The sequence below is a fragment of the Leucoraja erinacea genome, chromosome 14 (assembly GCF_028641065.1).
Source record: "Leucoraja erinacea ecotype New England chromosome 14, Leri_hhj_1, whole genome shotgun sequence".
Taxonomy (NCBI): Eukaryota; Metazoa; Chordata; class Chondrichthyes; order Rajiformes; family Rajidae; genus Leucoraja; species Leucoraja erinaceus.
The window spans coordinates 46110233-46134710 of NC_073390.1; positions in this window are offsets into that span (position 1 = coordinate 46110233).

Genomic DNA, 24478 nt, shown 5'->3' on the forward strand with positions numbered 1-24478 from the left:
TTCTGTCACTAGGGTTGCCAAATGTCCCGTATTAGCCGGGACATCCTGTATATTGCGATGTTGGTTTGTCCCGTACGGGACCGCCCGTGTCCAGTAGTTGACTGCTACTACCCTGTAATCACCAGACAGCACACTTATAAACAGATCCTAGATCTGATACAACAGCGTGCGTGCATGTTGCATGTTCTGTTGACGCGAGTGATTCATCCATCATCCAAACACAGGCCCCCTTATACGCATCGATTGTATGCGATATTTTGCCCGTCTCTGTAACCCCCTCAATGTCCCCTCCCCTCCCCTCCCTACCCCCTCTCCCCCATCTGAAACATCCTCCCCCTTCTGACCCCATCCCCTCTCCCTCAATGTCCCGTCCCATCACCTCCCCCTCCCCTCCCTGTCCCCCCTCTCACTCCTTCCCCTCCGTCCACTACGCTATCGGCTGATGACCTTCACCAGCGCCTCGTTAGATCGCACGTCGGTCTCAGATTAGTTACTTTTTTTTGTCTGGTACAGTGTGGAAACAGGCCCATCGACCCACCGAGCCCGCAGTGACCAGCGATCCCAGCACACTAACACTATTGCACACATACTAGGGACAATTCTTACATTTACCCCAAGCCAATTAACCTACAAACCTGTACGTCTTTGGAGCGTGGGAGGAAACCAAAACGCTCCCTGTCCCCATTCTGATCCCCAAGAAGCTGAAACTGAACTAGGCCATACACTAACTTGCAGATGATAGGTGTTAGGAGAATCGAGACGTAGGTTTAAGGTGAGGGGGGAAAGATGTAATATGAACCTAAGGGGGGCATTTTTTTTACACAAATGGTGGTGGGTATATGGAAAGAGCTTACAGAGAAGGTGGTTGTGGCATGTATTATTGTTATGTTTAAAAGCCACTTGGACAGGTACAGTACATGTACAGATAGGTTTAGAGGGTTATGGATCAAGCACAGGCAAATGGGACTAGTGTAGATTGGGCATGAATAGGCAGCGTGGGTTCGATCCTGACTACGGGTACGGAGTTTGTACATTCTCCCTGTGACCTCGGATCCTCGGATTCCTCCCACACTCCAAAACCATACAGGTTTCTGGGTTAATTGGCTTTGGGAAAAATATGCACGTTGTCCCTAGTGTGTTAGATAGTACTAGTGTACGGGTCGATCTCTGTTCGGCACGGACCCGGTGGGCCAAAGAGCCTGTTTCCACGCTGCATCTCTAAAGACTAAAAAATCTGTCTGCACAAAATGACAAAGTTCATCCTGTCGGCAAAATATTTTGCAATCTGCTGCCACTTCAGTTACTCCAAGCTGCTTAATGAAAGGTGTGCGCCGGATTTCTCTCAATAACTTCATAAATGTAGATTTCTGAAAATAAATCCATCTGGATGCTGCATAATACGTGTCAATATTTTCATTCATTGAGATGATTCATTCTTTAAATCCCCTGATCAAATAGGGATGGGAAAAGATATTTGGCATATAGTCTTCCCATGTGTGACCTTCCGAAATGACTTCTCAATCAGTAAGCAAACAATGAAAGAATCAGCTCAAGAGAAATGGGCTTGGTGAAATACTCATTATTTATTATATTACTGGGAAATTCAATACAGAACTGGAGCATGAGGTTTACCAGAACGTCACCTGCATTAGGGGGTGTTAGTTACAGGTCAAGGTTAGACAGAATTAGATTGTTTTCTCCGGAACGCCGGAGGTTTAGAGGAGACCTGGTGGAAGTATGTAAAATTATGAAAGGCACAGATAGGGTAGACAGTCAGAAGCTTTTTCCCAGGGTGGACAAATCACCTACCAGAGGGCGTAGCTTTAAGGTGAGAGGGGCAAAGCTTAAAGGAGATGTACGGGGCAACTTCTTTACACAGACTGGTGTTGAGTTCCTGGAATCCACTGCTGGAGTTGGTGGTCGAGGCAGATACCAGATCCGAAGCAGATTCCTACCACAACCAGAGAGCAGCGCGGAACTTCTATCTATCTCATTGATGTCCCTCGGACTATCCTTGACCGGACTTTGCACTAAACGTTATTCCCTTATCATGTAAATATACGCTGTAAATGGCTCGATTGTAGCCATGTATTGTTTTTCTGCCGACTGATTCGCACTCAACAAACAGCTTTTCACTGCACCTCGGTACACGTGACAATAAGCAAAACTGAACTGAATTGAGATACAATGGCTTTTAAGAGGCTTTTTGATAGGATACGTAAGGGGATGGAGGGATATAGATTATGCACAGGTAAATAAGAGATGGTTGGCATCTTATTTGGCACAGACATTGTGAGCTGAAGGGCCTGTTCTTGTGCTGCTCTGCTCCCTGTTCTAAGGTCTTTGTTCGCTGGCATTCTGACATAAAGGTTTGGACTCCTGCACTATTATAATAAACACGTTGTTCTCACAAGGTGGAACAAGGTGAGGGACCTTGCTTCCACAGCCTTCTGTGGAGGCCAAGTCTATGGATATTTTTAAGGCAGAGATAGATAGATTCTCGATTAGTACGGGTGCCAGGGGTTATGGGGAGATGGCAGGAGAATGGGGTTGGGAGGGAAAGATAGATCAGCCTTGGTGGAATGGAATAGACTTGATGGGCCGAATGGCCTAATTCTGCTCCTATCACTTGTGAACACCAGAGTCACCCGAAGAGCTTTCCCAACCTCTGTGACTTCCACCCAATAAACAGTAATCGTTAATAATATAAACTGAGGGAGGACGTTATGCCTTATGTTGTTTTGTTTTATTTTTCCCTTTGTGACTTCGACAAGGAATGTCAGGAAAGTTAAATGTTAAGGTTGATCGAGATTAATCCCTGGGATGGCGGGACTGTCATATGAGGAAAGATTGAAAAGACTAGGCTTGAATTCATTGGAGTTTAGAAGGATGAGGGGGATCTTATGGAAACATATAAAATTATAGAAGGACTGGACAAGCTGGATGCAGGAAAAAATGTTCCCAATGTTGGGCGAGTCCAGAACCAGGGGCCACAGTCTTAGAATAAAGGGGAGGCCATTTAAGACTGAGGTGAGAAAAAACTTTTTTACCCCGAGAGTTGTGAATTTATGGAATTCCCTGCCACAGAGGCCAGTGAAGGCCAAGTCACTGAATGGGTTTAAGAGAGAGTTAGATAGAGCTCTAGGGGCTAGTGGAGTCAAGGGATATGGGGAGAAGGCAGGCACGGATTATTGATAGGGGACGATCAGCCATGATCACAATGAATGGCGGTGCTGGTTCGAAGGGCTGATTGGCATCCTCCTGCACCTATTTTCTATGTTTCTGTTTCTAAGGTTGTATTTTGAGTTTTGTTAATCAGTTGCTAGCAAGGCAGGCTCCCTAAATTGTTCCTTCATGACGTGCATGTTTAGAGATGGTCTGAATTGTGTGTAATTCACTGCACCTCACCAATCACACAGTTCAGAGAGCCCTTTATATCGCACCTTGCCCTTCCATATCTCTAGTCTCCCTCTCCCTTGACTCTCAGTCTGAAGAAGGGTCTCATACGTTCACAAGTGATAGGAGTAGAATTAGGCCATTTGGCCCATCAAGCTGATGGGAGATGCCAGAGAGTAATGGCTGAATGGGAGATGCCAGAGATGCCAACAGTGGCTGAATGGGAGATGCCAGAGAGTAATGGTGGATGGTTGTTTGTCAGGTTAGAGGCCAGTGACGAGTGGGGTGCCACAGGGATCTGTGTTGGGTCCACTGTTGTTTGTCATGTACATCAATGATCTGGATGATGGTGTGGTAAATTGGATTAGTAAGTATGCAGATGATACTAAGATAGGTGGGGTTGCGGGTAATGAAGTAGAGTTTCAAAGTCTACAGAGAGATTTATGCCAGTTGGAAGAGTGGGCTGAAAGATGGCAGATGGAGTTTAATGCTGATAAGTGTGAGGTGCTACATCTTGGCAGGACAAATCAAAATAGGACGTACATGGTAAATGGTAGGGAATTGAAGAATGTAGGTGAACAGAGGGATCTGGGAATAACTGTGCACAGTTCCCTGAAAGTGGAATCTCATGTAGATAGGGTGGTAAAGAAAGCTTTTGGTGTGCTGGCCTTTATAAATCAGAGCATTGAGTATAGAAGTTGGGATGTAATGTTAAAATTGTACAAGGCATTGGTGAGGCCAATTCTGGAGTATGGTATACAATTTTGGTCGCCTAATTATAGGAAGGATGTCAACAAAATAGAGAGAGTACAGAGGAGATTTATTAGAATGTTGCCTGGGTTTCAGCAACTAAGTTACAGAGAAAGGTTGAACAAGTTAGGGCTTTATTCTTTGGAGCGCAGAAGGTTAAGGGGGGACTTGATAGAGGTTTTTAAAATGATGAGAGGGATAGACAGAGTTGACGTGGAAAAGCTTTTCCCACTGAGAGTAGGGAAGATTCAAACAAGGGGACATGACATGAGAATTAAGGGACTGAAGTTTAGGGGTAACATGAAGGGGAACTTCTTTACTCAGAGAGTGGTAGCTGTGTGGAATGAGCTTCCAGTGAAGGTGGTGGAGGCAGGTTTGTTTTTATCATTTAAAAAATAAATTGGATAGTTATATGGATGGGAAGGGAATGGAGGGTTATGGTCTGAGCGTAGGTATATGGGACTAGGGGAGATTATGTGTTCGGCACGGACTAGAAGGGTCGAGATGGCCTGTTTCCGTGCTGTAATTGTTATATGGTTATATTATATGGTAAGCTTACTCTGACATTCAATCATGGCTGATCAATCTCGCCCACCTTACCCCATTCTCCTGCCCTCTCCCCATAACCTCTGACACCCACTGGTCAAGAATCTATCTATCTCTGCCTTAAACATATCCACTGACTTTGCCTCCATGGGCCTTCTGTGGCAAGGAATTCCACAGATTCAACACCCACCGACTAAATAAATTTCTCATCTCCTTCTTAAAAGAACATCCTTTAATTCTGAGGCTATGAACCAAAACGTCACCCATTCATTCTCTCCACAGATGCTGCCTGTTCCACTGAGTTACTCCAGCATTTTGTGTCGACCTTCAGTGTAAACCAACATCTGCAGTTCCTTCCTATACACTTTATATCTCACTACATTAATAAACAGGCACATCTTCCTTGCCTCCCCAGATGCAGTTCAACAGAATCCACTGGTATTGTTGTATGCAGAAACAGAAGTGTATAATTTGATGGATGTTCCACTAATTTTTCCGGTAGACACTAATGTTCAGACTTCACAGCTTTTAAAGTGTTTGACAAAAACTTGGAGTGCATACGACCATGATTTAGGGCTGCTTCTTAATGTGAAGATGATATCGCTAAACGGCAGGATTTCAGTGTGGTCTTGTACAATCTTGTATGTTGAATCACCTTTCCCAAGGGAGAGAGTTATAGTTTAGTTTAGCTAGTAGAGATACAGCTTGGAAACAGGCCATTCGGCCCACCACTGATCGCCCACACACTAGTTCTATCCCACACACTAGAGACAATTTACAGAAGCCTATAAACCTACACACCTGCATGTCTTTGGAATGTGGGTGGAAAGCTGAGCACCCAGAGAAAACCCACGCAGTCACAGGGAGAACGTACAAACTGTTATCAGGCAACGGAACCATCCTACCACAACCTGAGAGCAGTCCTGAACATCGGGGACCCTAGGACTATATTTGATCGGACTTTACTGGCTTTACCTTGCACTAAACGTTATACCCTTATCCTGTATCTGTACACTACGGATAGCTGGATTGTAATCATGTATTACAATCAGGTCATTAAACACTACAACCTCATCAGCTCTGAACTATAATAGACTATTATTATTATTGCACTGTTCTTGTTTGTTTTTTTGAGTATGTATGCATGTGTATGTGTATGTGTATATATATATATACAAAAACATATGTGAATATGTGTGTATATAAACACACTGACCTTTTTTTTCTCTCCCTTCTTTACCATGTTAATTATTATGTTTACATATTCTGTTGTGTTGCAGCAAGTAAGAATTTCATTGTTCTATCTGGGACACATGACAATAAAACACTCTTGGCTATTGTCTTTCCGCTGACTGACTTAGCAGACAACAAAAGCTTTTCGCTGTACCTCGGTACACGTGACAATAAACTAAACTCAACTCCACACAGATAGCGCCCGTAGTCAGGATTGAACCGGGGTCTCTGGCGCTGTAAGGCAGCAACTCTACCGCTGCGCCATTGTGCTGACCCCATGACAAAGCTGCCATCCACAGGTCCGGTGTGGATTTTAAAAACCTGCTTTCCGTTCATAATGTGCCAAGGGAGGAGTCAGCAGATGGATCCATAAAAATATGACGTTCAGAGTACTTAAGATGTTATTAGTTTTGAAAATCTTACTTAATAATCATCATTTGATCATTATTAAGATTTGTGATGTTATTGACCATAGAGGGATCTTAGACACCACCCTAATCATAGTCAAAGTCAGCGTGAAAACAGGCCCTTCGGCTCAACTTGCCCAGGCCAACCAACATGCCCCCTCTAAACTAGTCCCACTTGCCTGCATTTGGCCCATATCCCTCTAAAACTGTCCTAACCATGTACCTGTCTAAATGTACATACACCCATCACCTTTGGTGTGAAAACGTTACCCCTCAGGTTCCTATTAAATCTTTAGTGACCCCTTATCTTAAACCTAAAATCTTAAAATCTTATCTTAAACCTTAAATCTGGTTCTCGTTGCCCCCGAATTGATAACAAAGTTGTACGATAGAAATTATTGATTAGTGCGGGTGTCCGGGGTTATGGGGCGAAGGCAGGAGAATGGGGGTGAGAGGGAGAGATAGATCAGCCACGATTGAATGAGGGAGCAGACTTGATGGGCCGAATGGCCTGATTCAGCTCCAAGAACTTCTGAACTTCGTGATTTAGTTTGTTGACTTAAATTGGCGCTGTAATCGTTCTGAACCTGGACCATATTAGTACAGAAATTACGTGGGAGAAAATGTTGCTTTAAAAAAATAGTGGTGCCAAGTCCATGATGGTCGACAATTCAATGAAAGGAATGGGCTGAGGCAGTAGGTAGTTAAGAAAATAACGAGATTCCTTTGATGTTCCTTCCTCGATGGCTGCAAACGCAGGGCAATTTATCAGCTTGTCTCAGGAAGTGATAAGCGCCCAGTGCCTGTCTATTCTGCTGGAGGATTTTTTTGATCTATTTCTAGGTGTGAACAGCGAGAAAATAAAACAGGAACGTTGACACTGATAATGAACGCTGACACAGGTTGTTTAACTCTGAGAAACAGGCTGTGCACAGGAAATCAGATTACAAAAGGGCTGCAAGAAAGAAATGTGGTAAAGGGAAAGATAACATTAGTTTTACCTCAAACATGATGACCCACTGTGAGGAGTATAATATGATCCTTATTTTTTGTATCATTATATGAAAACCTGTGACATAGATTTCTGAACAAGTCCTTTCATAACTGCGGGCTTGCTTGATGTAAAACTCAACTTTTAAATGGTTCATTATATCCTGTGTCCAAACATTTCACAAGCTGTGAGCTTAGTTTAGTTTAGTTTAGAGATACAACGCGGAAACAGGGAAACAGGCCCCTCGGCCCATCGAGTCCGCGCTGACCAGCGATCCCCGCACACATAAACACTGTCTTGCACACACTAGGTACAATTTGCATTTATACCAAGCCGATTAACCTACAAACCTGTATCAAACCTGTGTGGGAGGAAACTGAAGATCCCCGAGAAGACCTACGCAGGTCACGTGGAGATCATACAAACTCCGTACAGACAAGCGCCCATAATCAGGATCGAACCCGAGTCTCCGACGCTGTAAGCGCTTCTTCTTCTTGTCGAGTCCACACACAAGATTAGATGTTGTTCAGCCAGAGGTGACACACGTCTAGGCATCTGCACAATGGTGTCTGTCTTGTGCTTCTTGTGTGTGGTGGTGGAAAGATTAGTGGAAACAGGGCCGCGAAGTGAACGCTCTTTCCTTGACCCCGCTGTAAGCGCTGTAAGGCAGCAACTCTACCGCTGTGCCACCGTGCTGCCCTGAGCTGATGGCCATAAAAATATAATGCTTTGAGGCAATGAGTTATGTCATTGAGCAGAGTAGGTTCGCAGGTACCACCAAGCTCATAACAAGGCTCCATGATAGGAATTTACATGGGTTTTGCCAGTTCTTGAGGCCCCAAGTTTGATTTAGCACGGAAACAGGCCCTTCCGTCCACCGATTCCACGCCGACCAGCGATCTAACAATTTTACATTGTACCAAGCCAATTAGTATACAAACCCTGTACCTCTTTGGATTGTGGGCGGAAACGGAAGATCATGGAGAAAACCCACGCAGGTCACGGGAAGAACGCACAAACTCCGTACAGACACAAAAACCATAGTCGGGATCAAACCCGGGTCTCTGGCTCTGTAAGATAGTAGCTCTACGGCCACGCCACCGTGCCGCCCATAAGCTATAGTGGGAGATTGGGGTTTTAATCTTCAGAGTGCAGATCACCAATATCCCTCCATTCTCTGCATATCCATGTGCCTATCCAAAGGTCTCTTAAATGCCACAATTGTATCTGCATCCACCACCAACGTCCCAGGCACCCGCCACCCTCGGTATGTCAGAACCTTACTCAGGACGGTAAAATCAAATACTCGAGAGCAAAGCTCGAAGGTGAGAGGAACAAAGTTTAAAGGAGATGCTTGGGGCAAGTTTTTTTTTACATGGAGGGTGGTGAGTGCCTGGAATGTGTTGTGGTGGTGCTGGTGGAGTTGAAGGCGATAGTGGCATTTAAGAGACTCTTGGAGAGGCAGATGGATATGCCTTATTATGCAGGCACGTTATTTGTAGACAGATAAGACAGATAAGGCATAATTGCAGGTATTATGTTCGGCACAGACATTATGAGACAAAGAGCCTATTCTTCTGCTGTACTTTAGACATTAGAATTTAGAGATACAGTGCAGAGAAAGGCCCTTCGGCCCGTCGTGTCCATGCCGACCAGCGATCAGCCCTCTACACTAACCTACACACACTCGGGACAATTTTATCCCTTTTCAAAGGTTCAAAGGTTTCTTTATTAGTCACATACACCTAGGTGTAGTAAAATTCTTGTTGCCAATGCAGCACATACAAAAAAGAATACAAACATGACAATAATAAAGAACTTTAACATAAAAAACATCGCCCCACAATGGTTTCCAATATGAGGGAGGCACTAAGTCCAGTCCCATCCCCATGTCCACCCATAGTCAGGCCTATTGAGGCCTCCGCAGTCGCCGGCCTACCAAAGCCAATTAACGTACAGACCTGTAAGTCCTTGGAGTGCGGGAGGAAACAGGAGCACCTGGAGAAAACCCAGGCGCTCACGTGGAGAACGTACAAACTCCGTGCAGACAGCACCCGTAGTCAGGATCGAACCCAGGTCTCTGGCGTGGTAAGGACGCAACTCTACTGTTGCGCCACCGTGCCGTCCTAGAAGTGTACTGTTCTACGTTCCACCATTATCCTGAAGGGTGATTACTCCGAAGTTCACGTGACTGTTCCATAAAACTACCCGTAACGATATCCGTGCAGGCCAGATCGTCTTGGAGCCTTAGTCATTTTTATAATTACTGAAAGCCAATGATTACACATACAGTGGGGGGTTTACTGTGCTGAGAAATATTCCCCCACTAATGCCATCAATCACTCCAGCCCTCCTGTCACTTTCCACGCAGTCGAAGAAATATAATGTTCAATGTCTCAGGCAGTAAATTAATCTAGCTTGAAGATAAATGTGACCATGCCAAAGAAATACAGAAAAGGAAATGACAAGCAATTATATTTTTAAATATAAATTATATATTTACTTTTTAAAACATTGTGTTGATAAAAACTACAAACCTTGCTTTATGGTGTATGGCAATTTAGTAACATACTGCAATATTTAAAATGCATTTGTTTCAGTGAGATAGACTAAAGATCACTGAACTTGTATATATTGATTAATTATCAGCCCTGTTTAGTGGAAACAGTAAAATAATTCATGTTATTTTCTCATGAATTATAGTTTTATTATTCAAATGATAAATATGTTGTACATAGAGCATGAAACATTACAGCACAGGAACAGGCCCTTCAGCCCACACTGTCTGTGTCGATCATTTGCCAAGTTAAACCAATCTCATCATCATACGTTGGGTGTACAGTGGCACGGTGGCGCAACGGTAGAGTTGCTGCCTTACAGCGCCAGAGACCCGGGTTTGATCCTGACTATGGGTGCTGTCTGTATGGAGAGTGTATGTTCTCCCCATGACCGAGTGGGTTTTCTCCTGGTGCTCCAGTTTCCTCCCACACTCCACAGACGTACAGGTTTGTAGGCTAGTTGTCTTTGGTAAAATTGTAAATTGTCCCTAGTGCGTGTAGGATAAAAGTAGTGTACAGGATGATCGCTGGTCAGGTTGGACCGAAGGGCCGGTTTCCACGCTGTGTCTCTAATCTAAATTAAAATAAACTAAACTGCATTTGCGTGGATTGTCACCTTGTCGTGGTGGAGAAACTTGTGCGGTTCTGAGATCCTGAGAGCGATGCCCTATAGCTATGCTCCTGGTAGGGCCACCCATAGCGGTAAGGTCGAGGGGGAGGTCTCTGACAAAGAGCAATCCGACCAAAACCTCAACAGTGGAACAGGGGGAGGATGATGGCTGACTTTAGTGGAGCATCACAACGGCTGGGAAGGCGGATGAAGGCTGCAGCAGAAAAGGGTCTCTGGTCATCTTGGACTCCATGCCACTGGATCCTGACCCAGATCTGTCAAGGACCATGTGGTGGCTGTCTGTGCACCAGTCTCCCCACGTTAAACAAAGTCATGCACTGGCGTCCTCCTTGACAGGACAGTCATACTCGTTTCGAGTGACCGCCGATGATGATGATGATTGAAAATCAAATCCTTTGGCTTGTGCAATGTAAAGAATGTAGGATGTGGTTAAACAGAAACAAATCTAATGGCCTGACACATGCAGCAACTTGTCTCTAGTGCACTAACATGAAGATCGTTTTATATTGAGTTTTAGTTTTTAGTTTTAAAGATACAGCGTAGTACCTGCCCCGTCAGTCCACCATCGACCAGCGATCCCCGTACACTAGCACTATCCTACACACTAGGGATAATTTACAATCTTTACCGAAAACAATTAGCCTACAGACCTTTACGTCTTTGGAATGTGGGAGGAAACTGGCGCACATGGGGAAACCCCACACAGGTCACGGGGAGGATGTATTAACTCCATACAGACTGCAACTATTGTCAGGAGCGAACCCGGATCTCTGGCGCCGTAAGGCAGCAACTCTACCTTTGTGCCACTATGCCGCCCCTTAAATACAAAAGAATGAAAGCATGTGCCTCTTTATTAAAGAATTCTATGCCACAGAAGGCATTGGAGGCCAAGACATTGGATATTTTTATGGCGGAGATTGAATGGGGTTGATAGATCAGCCATGATTCAATGGCGGAGTAGACTTGATGGGCCGAATGGCCTAATTCTGCTCCTATCACTAATGAACTTGAGCTTACATCAGAGAGATCAACAATGCCGTCTTCACTTCCTTCTGTTAATGTTTATAAATACAAAAGCTGGGGACCATGTGCCCCCATATTGAAGAACAACATCATCCCTGCTGTTATCAGGCCCATGAACCGTCTGGAGAGGAAGTGCAAGCATCCCTGAGCCCTGCCACGTTTCATAACTAAAACCATACGCTAAAATACATTTCCATTTATATGTCGTAGGTTCCTGCATTCACCTTGTCACTCTGCATATGTGTTGCCATATCCATTCTCCCACCTGCTGCTTTCCTGTGTCTTTGATCGCAGCACATCACAGCACATTGGTCCCACCAACGCCAGCAGAAAGGGGCATTGTGGAAGTATGTTCAATTTTGAAGATCAATTTGAGCGTTAAAAAAAAATGCTGTTAATTTTAAATCGACAAGTCCTTCACAAATGGAAAATGATTGATATATGTTAGCGTGCTGTTTCCTGCCAGAAGCGATTTTTAAACATGGTTAAAAGATCACTTTGTTACTGCATGGAATTAGCGCCGTGCCGACTGTTTCCAGTACGTTCTGTGATAGCACAGGATGCTGCTGTTCATGGCTAAACGTCATTGGCAAGACTCTGGGGTGCTAACTGTCCCCCTCTGGACCATTCGTGGAGCAGGGGAGAAGTTTAGTTTAGTTTGGAGATACAGCGTGGAAACGGACTCTTCGGCCCACCGAGTCGGCACCGACCAGCGATCCCTGCATATTAACACTACCCAACACACACTAGGGACAAGTTACATTCATACCAAGACAATTAGCCTACAAACATGTACGTCTTTGGAGTGTGGGAGGAAACCGAAGATCTCGGAGAAAACCCACACGATCACGGGGAGAACGTACAAACTTCATACAGACAGCACCTGTAGTCAGGATCGAACCCGGGTCTCTGGCGCTGCGAGCGCTGTAAGGCAGCAACTCTACCGCCGCGCCACCGTGCCGGCCGTGTTCTTCAATGTGTTCTTCAATACGGGGCTGCATACTGTCAAGCTTTTGTATTCATCAACATTAACAGAAGGATCTGAAGACGACATAAATGATCTCTCCAATATGTTCAAATTCATAAGTGACACGAGCAGAATTAGGCCATTCGGCCCATCAAGTTTATTCTGTCATTCAATCATGGCCGATCTATCTTTCCCTGTCAACTCCATTCTCCCGCCTTCTCCCTGCAACCTCTGACACACTTACTAATCAAGAATCTGTGTAGCAAGGAATTGCAGATGCTGGTTTACCCCGAAGATAGACACAAAATGCTGGAGTACCTCAGCGGGACAGGCAGCATCTGTGGAGAAAAGGAATGGGTGACGATGTGGGTCGAGACCCTTCTTCATAATCTGTCAATCTCCGCCTTAAAAATATCCAATATCACAGACTTCTGTGGCAATGAATTCCAGAGATTCACCTTGCTCTGATTAAAGAAATTCCTCCTCATCTCCTTTTATTCTTTATTATTATTAAAACTATTTTCTGTATCTCGGTACACATGATTATAAACTAAACGAAACTATTCTGAGACTGCGCCCTCTGGTCCTAGACTCTCCCACCAGTGGAAACATCCTTTTCACATTCACTCTATCCAGACCTTTCATTATTCAGTAAGTTTCAATGAGATCTCCCTCATCCTTCCAAACTGCAGCGAGTACAGGCCCAGTGCCGCCAAGCGCTCATCCATTAACCCACTCATTCCTGGGATCATTCTCATAAACTGCCTCTGGACCCTTGTTTATGTTGGCTGCTCTCATGAGACAGCGTGAAGTATAGATAGGGTTGACCGGGGGAGGGAGAAGGCTGGTTCATGTGATGAACTGGGCTGCATCCCCTCTCCCATCGGGCAAATGGTACAGCAGTGTGAAAACACACACCTCCAGATTCAGGGACAGTTTCTTCCCAGCTGTTATCAGGCAACTGAATCATCCTACCACAACCTGAGAGCAAGGTTGAACTACTATCTACCGCATTGGTGACACACGGACTATCCTTGACCCTAGGCTTGGCTGGCTTTACTTTGCACTAAACGTTATACCCATATCATGTATCGATACAATGTAAATGGGTCGATTGTAATCATGTATTGTCTTTCTGCTGACTGGATAGCACGCAACAAAAGCTTTTCGCTGTGCCTTGGTATGCATGACAATAAACTAAACTGAACTAAACTGAGCTCACTCCAACTTCTGAGTAGGAAGGAACTGCAGATGCTGTTCTAACTGAAGATACATTCAGACAAGCTGGAAGTCTATTCCTATCGATAGACACAAAATGCTGGAGTAACTCAGCAGGACATGCAGCATCTCTGGAGAGAAGGAATGGGTGACATGTCAGGTCGAGATCCTCCCTCAGACTTGAGTCCGCAGAAGTGTTTTGATCCAGAAATTCACCCATTCCTTCTCTCCGGAGATGCTGCTTGTCCCGCTGAGTTACTCCAGCATTTTTGTGTCTATCTTCAGTGCCACTGCTTGCAATTACATCATTTTGTTTTTAACTCTCTATATCAGAGAGCGGTTTTAAAAATAATTAATCAGGATGCAAGAAAGATAAAAAAAAATTTAAACAGAATTTCAGCTACAAAATGATGAGTTAAAGTAAGTACTTTGTATACAATGTCTACACACTTGATCAAGCCAGAAATACACTTTCACTGCCAAATAACTTCAAAATCCTGACCCAGATTTGTATAAATTAATGAACTATTCAGAATTTGGGAAGTCAACACACCTGTTTATGTGAATTGTGATGCAAATGACACATCTTTTACAAAATATCCCTGCAAAGTATGTAATTACCCCGAGGCTACACGAGACATCAGGCGTGCAATGCTCGAGATAAGGCAAAAAAGCTATTTGTATTTACTGCCACATTGTGCGAATGTCACTCCAATCCTTTGCAAGTTGATGAAAGTCATGAGAAGATAAATGAGAAGCAACAAACAGAATTATTTTTTATCGCAGTTTGGTAACGTTGCATTTTACGAATAATGGGGAGAAATTGGAAATAAACTCAAGCATGCACTGGCATTGTGAAGCACAATTAACCCATAGACTTTCTGATCCAGTCATTGGTTGGTACCCATGTAACAAAAAATACATATTACTTGCTACATTTCATCCTCAGCCTGAAGTTGTCCAGGTGCAGTAGGATTAGGTTTATTATTGTCAGTTGTACCGAGGTACAGTTAATAGCTTTGTTTTACCTGCTATCCAAACAAATCAGGTAAATTGTGGTGGTACGGTGGCTCAGCGGTGGAGTTGCTGCCTCACAGCGCCAGAGGCCCGGGTTCGATCCTGACTACGGGTACTGTCTGTACCGAGTTTGGACATTCTCCTCGTGATCTTATTGGGTTTTCTCCGGGATCTCCGGTTTCCTCCCACACTACAAAGACAAACAGGTTTGTAGGTCAATTGGCTTGGTATAATTGTAAATTGTCCCTGGTGTGTGTGTGTGGGATAGTGCTAGTTACGGAGATCGCTGGTCACCGCATAGTCGGTGGGCCGAAGGACTCGTTTCCGCTCTGTATCTCTACACTAAAACATAAAAAGCTCTCCCCACAACCTCCGACATTCCAGAGAAAACAATCTAAATCTCCCTGCAGCTAACACACAGTTCTCCTTGTGACTGCGTGGGTTTTCTCCGGGTGCTCCAGTTTCCTCCCGCATTCCAAAGACGTACAGGTTTTGTAGGTTTGTTGGCTTGGTAAAAATATATTACTTGTTACATATCATCCTGATTATGAAAATTGTCCAGGTGTAGGTGTAGGTTTATTATTGTCACATATACCGAGGTGCAGTGAATAGTTTTGTTTTGCATGTTATTTAATCAGATCAGATGATACTAGGCATAAATACAATCAAGTCAAATTCAAATACAATAGGTAGAGCAAAGGGCAAGATACAAAATGCAGAATATGGTTCTCAACATTGTAGTGCATCAGTTCCATAGACAACGATTAAGGTATAAGTCCATTATTGTCACATGTACTGAGGTACAGTGAATCGCTCTGTTTTGTATGTTGCAGTGAGCCTCAAAGTGAGAGGGGAACATTTTAAGATGTGCAGAGCAAGTTTTTTTACGCATAGTATGGTAAGTAGGTATGTTGCAAAACGTACCTGAAGCGTCGTTGAAAATCTGTCCCAGCCCGTGTGCGCGATTTAAGCACCGTTTAGAGGGGGGCGGGTTTAAAACGCGATTTCCCCTAGGCTGTTCAAATCGAGGTTTTTCAGCCTAGTTAATTATTAACGAAAAATCGCTGGAAGATTCCCTCGCTTGAGCTATTATTAGTTTTAAGGGCTTTATTTAATTGTTATAGTAGGTTAAAAATTAACCTCTAAACCCCCGACCGCCGACAACGGGCCAGATCTCATACAGGGGGAAACGGAAGGTAGGCTGTTTATTTTTACGTTAAAAAGGGCTTCTTAAGATCCCTTTATACAAAGTTTAATGTTGCGAGTAGCTAATTTTGGGCCCATTATATCCCGCAGTATTTTTCTGGGCATTTGAGGGTACAAATCTACCGCAATGTGAACGTTCTAAACCAGCGCGTTCACAGGATCCCACTAGAAAGCTGATTTAAATGGACTTTAATTTACAGCAATTAAACACTAAATTCCTTCCATTTGGCCTATAAATTAATGTAAATGAGATTTAAAAATCATGTTTTATTGTGAATTGTTTGTGAATATTATTTGGACACTTAAGCTATTTAAAAATGTTAATCATTTATTAAGAAATGGATAGATGTTTAGATCTAGTAATTGAAGTTTGGAATTAGCTACAATTAGGTAACTAAATAATTATATGCTTTAATTTCAGGTCCTCCAAGTAACATTGTTTTATATTTGTTTCAGAATGCTTCAATCTATGATAACTGAAAATTTCATTCAGTTCTCTTAATTTTTAAGAAAGTTATGGGCTTTGGACTGTCCACGATCACAGCTTTTTTGTTATGTCCATAGAAAATCAATAGGGAACAAGATGCTAATTTCCGAGTATGAAATGGCCCTAACCTTTTAAATACTTGAGATATGAAAGTGAATTAGGTGTCAAATTAAACTTATTTTTATGCTTTATCTGATGGGATAAATTGCAGGCTTGAATTTTAAAATCTCAAAATTTTGTAACATTGCTATGGTAAGTGCCTGCAACACACTGCCGGGGGTGTTAGTTGAGGCTGCTACGATAGTGGCGTTGAGGAGACTTTTGGATTGGCACATGGATATACTGGGAATGGAGTGATATGGACTTTATGCAGGCAGATAAGAGTTGGTCTCAGTATTATGTGCCACACACAAATTGTGGGCTGAAGGACCTGTTCACGTACTGAACTGTTCTGTATTTTGTGTTCCAAAAATAACTAGGAAACAAAAAATGAAATTGTGTAGCAATAGTTTTTGAGGTGGTGTAGATACTTGTTTGTTTCTAATGCGGGTCATGAATTGAAATTCAACTAGACTAAACTAAACTTGCAACAGAGGCCAATTGATATTTTTAAGGCAGAGAGAGATCGATTCTGGATCGGTACGGGTGTCAGGGGATATGGGGAGAAGTCAGGAGAATAGGGTTGAGAGGTGAAGATAGGTCAACCATGATTGAATGGCGGGGTAGAATTGATGGTCTAATTCTGCTCCTATCACTTATGAACTTATGAACATAAACTATACTGGAAGTCCACTCCTTCAGTACAACTTGTGTTGCTGGGCAAAGTGGTGTGTACATCATTCACACGCGCGGGAAATGTGTATTAAAGCCAGCTGGTGGGATCAATTGTCACCCAATATTGCTCGACACCAATGCTGCCAATTTAAAGTCTGGACAACCCAACAGGAACAACATATTAATCACATTGGGTGAACCTGACATTTAGGTGCAGGAAAAACTCCTTCATTTGTTGCGGATCAATTGCAGCTGGAGGAGCTGGGTCCAAGATCTCCGCATTTTAACTCCCCTTCCCATTCCCACACTGACCTTTCTGTCCTGGGCCTCCTCCATTGCCAGGGTGAGACCAACTGGTGGAACAGCACCTCACATGTCACTTGAGTAGCTTAAAACCCAACCATATAGACAATGATGTTTCCAATTTTAAGTTATTACATAACCCTCCCCCTTCTCCCTTCTTCTCCCATTCTTCTACCCCCCCACCACCTACCTCCCCTGTGCTCCACCTTGACACACCCATATCTCTCCACCCCCACTCCTCCCTTTCCACCTACATTCCTTCTTCTAGCTTCATAATTTGCAAGTCTTCAATATCCCTCCCATATCCTTCCAAACCTATCATATGCATTTCTAAATGTGATCATGCCTGCCTCAACTTCTTCCCCTGGCAGTTCATGTGTCCTCTGGTTCTTGATTCCCCTATTCTCAGCAAAAGGCTCAGTGCATTTAATCTATCTGTAATGGCAAATTTCCAACTTTTCGAGTGTCCTCTGTTCCAGACAGTTGCTATTACAACACAGGTAAGTAGGAATGATCTTACGCAGACCTAACAGAACAGGTCATCCAGTTGTCATTTCCAGTTGTCTATTGAAGTAGTTGTACAAACAAAGAGATGAACATACCTGGTATTCCTTATACTGCATGCAAGTTGTAGCTGGCTGTTCTATCCCTGGTCTGGTGAGATCTAAATGCTCTCCCTCTCTGTGTCTACCACTTCCGGTCCCCTATGCCCTTATATATACGTGCCACTCTGTGCATCTAATGACCGCCCTCAAGTATCCAAAATAATACTGCGATATATCTAGCCAAAATGATATAATATGCCAACAATAGCTAGCTGAAACATAAATGGCTCCTACACCATCTATTCCCCTTATACACTCTTATACACTCCCATAAGATCATCCTAAAAAAGGTTTATAATGAATATAATAAAGTGTCACAGGCATTGTGTGTGGTAGAGACCCTGTTATTAGGGTGTGAATTGACTTCTAAAAATATAGTGACCTTCAGCGAGGCAAAAAGCATGAAGATCGAGATCACTCCAGGCATTCTACACATATCTGGATGAAGTAAAGGAAATACCAAGAGACATAATAGAATTTATTTCTTGATGGGCAATCTATCATTGCGAACACTTAAAAATTGCTACCATCATACTGCATTCCTTTCACAGCGATTTTAATATATCGGGTTAACACCTCAAGGTCAGGCACTAACACAATGCCCAACTCAAACTGGTGCCGTGACATAAATTCTTGTAGGCTTTCCTCCAGAATTTCAGCTGCTCATTGTACGGTGATGAATGAGTGGCAGCAGTTTCAGGTCTCCATGGCTCCCTCCGTGTTAAAAGTGATCAGGTTTCCTCCCACATCCAAGTGATGTGTGGGACCTAACGTGGTCGCTTGAGCTGTACGGCCTCGCGGGGCTGGTCCCACCGATTGCCGGAGCCGTATGGAGTTGTGCGGAGCTGGTCCCGACATCGTGCAGGGCTCCAAAAAACTGACAGTTCAAAAATTCCGCGTGGCAACGGCCTGCAGGCCCGCAGCCGCATTGAGGCCGTACGCACCGCCTCGACGCCGTACGCAGCATCTTGACGGTGTACGCCTAGCGCAAACTTCCCGCAAACTTCGCTCGAACTTCACGTCAACTCGTATGGGATCACTCAACCTCCGCGTGGCCCCCGCTTCCAGTTTGGTCGCGCTTGCCGCATGCTGCTGGTGGGATAGGCCCTATATGCTCCTTGACACATTTTGCCAAGGGATAATTAGATAGGTAAACATATAGGGCAGGTTTAGACCAAATGGGACTAGTCAAAATAGGACATGTTGGTCCACGAAAATGCTGGAGAAACTCAGCGTGTGCAGCATCATCTATGGAGCGAAGGAAATAGGCAACGTTTCAGGCCAAAAACCCTTCTTCAGATCAGTCTGAAGAAGGGTTTTGGCCCGAAACGTTGCCTATTTCCTTCTCTCCATTGGTGCTGCTGCACCCACTGAGCTTCTCCAGCATTTTTTCAGTGATCTGAAGAAGGGTTTCGGCCTGAAACGTTGCCTATTTCCTTCGCTCCATAGATGCTGCTGCACCCGCTGAGTTTCTCCAGCACTTCGATTTTCCAGCATCTGCAGTTCCTTCTTAAGCACACAGGATATGTTGGTCGATGTGGACAAACTGAGCCAAAAGGGCCTGTTTCCAAACTGTTGTCCAAAAATATTTTTTTAATTTTTAATCATTTGTCTACAGGCATGCCTCTGAGAATCTGACAACCCAGTCTACATCATTGGATAGGGAATTAGGGGAGGGCACCAGCAAATGGGGAATTAGGGGAGGGCACCAGTAAATGTCCAATTAGGGGAGGGCACCAGTAAATGTCCGATTAGAGGAGGGCACCAGTTAATGGGGAATTAGGGGAGGGCACCTGTAGACTAAACGGTGGTTGTAAATGGGGAATTTACAATGAGTCACAATGATTTTAACACTATCATTTTAACCACCCACCTTTCCTCTCCAACTTTTTCCACCCCCCAAACCAAGCAGTCTGAAGAAGGGTTCTGACCTAGGGTCTTAGAATATTGGGGAGGTCATTTAAGACTGAGGTGAGAAAAAACTTTTTTGCCCAGATAGTTGTGAATTTATGGAATTCCCTGCCACAGAGGGCTGTGGAGGCCAAGTCACTGGATGGATTTAAGAGCAAGTTAGAGCTCTAGGGTCTAGTGGAGTCGAGGAATATGGGGAGAAGGCAGACACAGGTTATTGATAGGGGACGATCAGCCATGATCACAATAAATGGCGGTGCTGGCTCGAAGGGCCGAATGTCCTCCTCCAGAATAGAATAGAATAGTTTCTTTATTGTCATTGTAACATGAACCATGTACAACGAAATTTAAAAATGTCAGCCCGTCAGTGCATCATTCAAACATTTCTAAAAGCTAACGATACATACAAGATAAAATATTAAAAGATAAACAACTAAAATAAATATCATGAAAATAGCACGCATAAACACCCAACCCTCCATCCTTCTGTCGATTCCACAGTGTACCACAGTCCCTTAGTATGTATCGCCCCTGCGTTCCTTGGCGGCTACATTTAGTGCTTTTATAGCAGTGGGGTAAAAACTGTTTTTTAGTCTGTTCGTCCTTGTCCTTGTAGATCTGTACCGTCTGCCTGACGGCAACAGTTCAAACAGGGAGTGTCCGGGGTGGGAAATGTCCTTTATAATACTCTGGGATTTTTTGATGCAGCGGGAACTGTGTAAGTCCTCCAAGGTAACGAGAGGGCAGCCGACAATCCTCTGGGCGTTGTCAATGGCCCTCTGGAGCGCTTTCCTCTGAGCCGCTGTGCAGCTGGTGTACCACACGCATACACAGTATGTTAGTATGCTCTCAATGGAGCACCGATAAAAGGACAGCAGCAGTCTCTGAGTGATGTTATTCTTCCTGAGCACCCTCAGGAAGTGCAGTCTCTGCTGGACCTTTTTCAGCAGCGCAGTGGTGTTCACGCTCCACGTCAGGTCCTCCTTAATATGGATTCCCAGGAAGCAGAAATCCGCCACCCTCTCTACACAGTCCCCTCTGATAATCAATGGTACCATGTCCGTTTTATTCTTCCTAAAGTCTATTATTAATTCCTTTGTCTTTAAGGTGTTGAGGAGCAAAGGTTATTGGGGCAGCACCTATTTTCTATATTTCTATGTTTCTTGTTCTAGTGTCACTGTCTATTTCCCATTTAGTTTATTTAGTTTAGAGATACAGTGCAGAAACAGGCCCTTTGGCCCACCACGTCCGCACCGACCAGTGATCCCCGCACATTATCACTATCCTCTATTTATATTAACACTAGCACTATTTACATTATACCAAGCTAATTAATCTGCAAACCAATGCGTCTTGGGAGTGTGGGAGGAAACAAAAGATCTCGGAGAAAACCCACGCGGTCACGGGAAGAACATTCAAGCTCCGAAGCCATGTACCCGTAGTCAGGATCGAACCTGGGTCTCAAGTGCTGCAAGTGCTGTAAGGCAACAACTCTACTGCTGTGCCACCGTGCTGCCCCATTGCTCTCTCATTTTCTATTTTCAATATTTCATTTCTTTTTGCTCAGTGGACTCATTTGATTTTTTTTTCTTCTCATAATCCTTTATTTTCCTTCCCATCTCATTGCTTTTTGCCAGTTCCCAGTCTGAACTTTGCGCTGGACACAAAAAGCTGGAGAAACTCAGCGGGTCGGACAGAAGCGCTGGTGAAAGGGAATATCGAGACCCTTCATCAGACTGAGAGTTAGGGGAAAGGGAAACGAGAGATGTAGACGGTACGTAGAAAAAAGGAATGAAAGATGTGCAAAAAGCCACAATGTTCAAGGAAAGGCAGAGCCCACAATGGTCTATTGTTGGCTATGGGGTAGGTGATAATGAGTTAAACAGACAGTGAAACTAGCACGACAACTAGGATGGGGGAAGGACAGTGAGAGAGGGGGATGCAAGGGTGACTTGAAGTCAGAGAAATCAATATTAATTCCGCTGGTACACAAAAATGCTGGAGAAACTCAGCGGGTGAGGCAGTATCTAGGGAGCGAAGGAAATAGCCTACGTTTCGGGTCGAAACCCTTCTTCAGACGCGGTAAAACGACCACATCCTAACCCAGACTCGGTATGACCACATTCATACCGCTGGGTTGTCAGTTGGATTTGACTTATTTTTACATCTTTTCAGACCAGTGTATTCTTGTCTCACTTCTTTGTTTGTTAGTGTCAGTTTAAATACTCTTTTTCCATTTTTGTATTTGCTTTTTGTATTCCTGTCACTTCTCTATGATGACGGCTTCAATTTTAGTCTGCTCTTAATTATCCTCTGTTTCCTTCAATGCGTTTTATTTTTCTGCTAACTGTTCACGTCTGTCGCATCTATCAATCCTTTGCTTTACTTTTTTTTACTCTATCGTATCTCTTCTCCTGCTCTTTCACATCGACCTATCGCACCCATCCACTCAGCCTACATTTACCTGCCCCCTTGGCATTCAAGATCACTAATGCTGGGATTAAACTGGTAACTGGCAGGAGAGAGAGATTCTACGCACCATCTCTATAGGCCATCTCATTCCGAAGGAAATGGAACGTAGAACATTGAACAGTACAGCATAGGAACAGGCCCTTCAGCCCATCATATCCACGGCAAACATAATGCCGTTAAACTATTTTCATCTCCCTCCATGCAGTCCATTCCGACGTTAGTGTCACTGGTCGATAGTCATTGAGGCACGTCACCTTGCTCTTCTTGGGCACCAGTATTATTGATGCCCTTTTAAAGCAGGTGGGAACCTCAGACCTCAGAAGTGAGAGGTTGAAAATGTCTGTAAAGCTCCAGCGAGTTGGTCCTCACGGATTTTAGAACACGACCGGGTATACCATCAGGTCCAGGAGCTTTCGAGGGTTCACCCCTCTGAAGGATTTTCTGACGTCGGCCTCTGTGACCATGTACCATCACAGCGAATGGGGGCTCGGGAAGGCACATCAGTGTTCTCCCTATCAAAGCGTGCGTAAAACGCATTGCGCTCGTCAGGGAGTGATGTTTCGCCGACATTCGAGCCGTCTCCTGATTTCCCCTTGTAGGAGGTGATTGCATTCAGGCCCCGCCACAGCTGCCGAACATCTGTCTCATCCTCCAGCTTGGAGCAGAAGTCCCTTTTGGCCATTTCGTATCTGGACTTCTTGTAGTCCTCAGTATCTTCAGACATGCATGCCCAGGATCTGGACTTCAGAGGAGTGTGGATCTCATGGAGCATCCAAGGCTTCAGGTTAGGAAACACTTGGAAGGTTTTTGTTGGGATGCAGTCCTCCACACATTTCTTAATGAAGCATGTAACGACTGTGGCGTATTCATTCAGGTCCGTTGCCGAGTCCCTGAACATTGCCCAGTCTACAGACTCCAAACAGTCCCCCCGACCAGCTCTGTACAGTCCTCACCTCTGAGGGTGCGCTCTTTAATTGCTGGAAGAAGCAGCACCGCGGTATGGTCGGATTTACGAAAGTGAGCTTGAGGGATAGAGCGATAGGCATCCTTGATGGTGGTGTAGCAGTGGTCGAGGGTGTCTGGTCCTCTGGTACAGCAGGAGACATGTTGGTGGAAGTTAGGGAGTGATTTCTTGAGGTTTGCTTTGTTGAAGTCCCCAGCTATGGTGGTAAACGCCTCGGGGTAAGACGTCTGGTCTTTGTTGACCACGACGTGCAGCTCCTCCAGTGCTAGACGGATGTCTGCTTGGGGTGGGATGTAGACTGCGGTCAGGATGATGGAGGTAAATTCCCCCGGAAGGTAGAAGGGGCAGCACCACCGCCAGATGTTCCAGGTGTCGAGAGCAGGAGTTGGATGGGACTGCCACGTCTGAGCACCACGCAGAGTTGACCATGAGTCAGACGCCCCCTCCTCTCCCTTTCCAGATGCCAGTGTACGGTCCATACGGTGGATGGAGAAACCTTCAGGCTTGACCGCTGAGTCTAGGGAGCTCCACCATTCAATCATGGCTGATCGATCTTTCCTTCTCAACCTTATTTTCCTGCCTTCGCCCTGTAACCCCCGACACCCTGACCATGGCACTTTCTATGGAACAATGGCACCAAAAATGTCAGCGCCTGCATGTGTGATATATGCAAAATGAGTTTTGATGTGCAGTCGCATACATGTGACAAATAAAGGCCTGTGGACTATTGACATTGATCCCAGCCAAGTTCATCGAGACAGATAATACCTGGTACAACCGTGATATTTGGAAAGTTTGAAACTAAGTAAAGAGAGGCGGAACGAAAGAGTTAATGACTTTAGTTTGAAACTACAGAGTGAATCTGTGAGTTGTTTGAACTAATCATGATTAATGAAGTATAGCTATTGGGCAAAGTCATTGTCTAGTGTATTTCCATCGTGCATTGCATCTAATTGGCAAATGTCTGGAGAAACATCAGGCTTGGAATTAGAATGGCAGCTCTCATTTTCTGATTTTTG